Raw genomic sequence first — 2,738 nt, forward strand, 5'->3', positions numbered from 1 at the left:
CAAGTTTTTCGTGCAAAGAAGGATGTGCAGTAGCAAAATATACTGTATTTACAACACAAGAATTTTTCGATGACCCTTAACAAGAACATGGACTTGGTAGTATCGGAACTATTTCTTGCACGTTCATTTGCCAAAATTTCTTCAACGGCGCGGCGCCAGTGAGTGTTGCTGCGAATGCCGCATTATACTAAAACCACCATTTTGACATAAGCTACTATTCCATACGAGTGGGGCACGTCCGAAATGTGGATTTTCCCAGTTGTAGTACTGCAGTAACTCGACACCTTCCTCGCCCTCTATTAGCTTCTTAATGTAACTGCAAATAAAATCTGGAAATTTAAGAAAAATTACTGTCTCAGCGTTTCACTTGTAGCTCACTCTTGTAGTATATTGGCTATCAAGCACCAGAAAATTTCCATCACCATTCCATATGCCACCGATTGTCGTTGATCAATTAAAATACTGTCATCACAGCTTTTTGATACTCCAGCAACTGGTGTGTCTATGCGGAGTTATGTGGAGCTGTTGCATGACTAAAATCAATTTGGACTCTTTGAGAACTGGCTGGTTTGTTGCGAAAGCTATTGACATCAAATGTATGCAAATTAGATTTCCAAACGAGCAACTGTTGAATATATGGAAAAAATTTATATTATATAATTTTTTCACACACAAAGTAGAAATTACCTGTCGATCCTCGCCCGCGGAAGCAAAATGTCTACCATGTGGAGAAAGCGACGGCGCAAACTTTGTCAGTATGGCCAGTTAGTGTATAATTTTCCCGTCCATTTTGACCTGGTTCCGCTAAAGTGCACTACTACCGTGTATAAATTGGTCGACCTTCTAATAAATCAAGCAATGTTATTGTATCGTCATGGCCGCCAGTCACCAAGAAATTTCCACCTGGGTGAAATGCAACATCATTCTCCGGCGACGAATTCACTTGATACAACTGTATTAGCTCGCCTTCGGCTATGTCATATATCTTAACACGATTACAACTTAAAGCTAAATCCACCAGATTACCGTCTGGATGCCATGCCAGCTGCCATCCCATACCTCTTCCCGGGTGAACGTTCGCACACATTCGCCTGAAGATGTATCGCAAATTCTTAACTTGTCGCCGCACGATGCAATAAACTGGCCATTAGGGCTGAATTTTGCCGCGCACACCCAATTTGTGTGTCCAGTGAAAGAAGTATATTTTGAATCAGTATTTTGATAGCCGTTCGCAATTTTTCCAGTCTGCAAACGAATAAGCTGACGAAGATGCAAACAAATTCAAGCACATTGTTGCATTCTGTGTACATTTTAAAACCTTTAAAATCTTAAAACAATTGTGAAAAACTTTTGTAATATGAATATTTCTAAAGTCGAAATCAAAAGGAAATTTTAAAAATAGCATTTTTAAAAAAAACAATAATCTAATATTTTCGAAGTTTTTGGGTATATATGTTACCATTTGAACAACAAATAGTACTAAGTTTTATAAAACTATTTAATGCAACTCAGGTCAAAAAGGCACAGTTTTGACCAAAATAAGCAACCCTAAAAAACAGATGATCGCACTGTGGCCCAGGATGACGTCTATTACTAAGATATCTCACTTGTATTTGTACACAATGATGAGAAGAGTCGATAAGTAACGCCTGGGTGAAATGCAACATCATTCTCCGGCGACGAATTCACTTGATACAACTGTATTAGCTCGCCTTCGGCTATGTCATATATCTTAACACGATTACAACTTAAAGCTAAATCCACCAGATTACCGTCTGGATGCCATGCCAGCTGCCATCCCATACCTCTTCCCGGGTGAACGTTCGCACACATTCGCCTGAAGATGTATCGCAAATTCTTAACTTGTCGCCGCACGATGCAATAAACTGGCCATTAGGGCTGAATTTTGCCGCGCACACCCAATTTGTGTGTCCAGTGAAAGAAGTATATTTTGAATCAGTATTTTGATAGCCGTTCGACATTTTTCCAGTCTGCAAACGAATAAGCTGACGAAGATGCAAACAAATTCAAGCACATTGTTGCATTCTGTGTACATTTTAAAACCTTTAAAATCTTAAAACAATTGTGAAAAACTTTTGTAATATGAATATTTCTAAAGTCGAAATCAAAAGGANGTGAAAGAAGTATATTTTGAATCAGTATTTTGATAGCCGTTCGACATTTTTCCAGTCTGCAAACGAATAAGCTGACGAAGATGCAAACAAATTCAAGCACATTGTTGCATTCTGTGTACATTTTAAAACCTTTAAAATCTTAAAACAATTGTGAAAAACTTTTGTAATATGAATATTTCTAAAGTCGAAATCAAAAGGAAATTTTAAAAATAGCATTTTTAAAAAAAACAATAATCTAATATTTTCGAAGTTTTTGCGTATATATGTTACCATTTGAACAACAAATAGTACTAAGTTTTATAAAACTATTTAATGCAACTCAGGTCAAAAAGGCACAGTTTTGACCAAAATAAGCAACCCTAAAAAACAGATGATCGCAACTGTGGCCCAGGATGACGTCTATTACTAAGATATCTCACTTGTATTTGTACACAATGATGAGAAGAGTCGATAAGTAACGTTAGTCGATGTTCAGACACGAAAACTTTTGTTGCGGCATCTCGAAGCTTGTTGTGGAGAGAGCGACTCGGTCATCTGGGTAATTCAAGTTGGCGGTTCACGGCAACAACAATTGCGTACAAAAGAGTTTTTGTATGTGAATGC

The 2,738-nt window shown here is 37.6% G+C and overlaps 1 pseudogene; it reads right to left on the bottom strand.

Moving 5' to 3' along the window:
* Window positions 1–307: 307 nt before the first annotated feature.
* On the bottom strand, window positions 308–1,057 carry LOC108373875 (POC1 centriolar protein homolog; annotated as a pseudogene).
* Between the last annotated feature and the right edge of the window lie 1,681 nt (window positions 1,058–2,738).

Source organism: Rhagoletis zephyria, unplaced genomic scaffold (genome assembly GCF_001687245.7).
Source record: "Rhagoletis zephyria isolate East Lansing unplaced genomic scaffold, Rhagoletis_zephyria_1.1 Rzeph_scaffold_07109, whole genome shotgun sequence".
NCBI lineage: Eukaryota > Metazoa > Arthropoda > Insecta > Diptera > Tephritidae > Rhagoletis > Rhagoletis zephyria.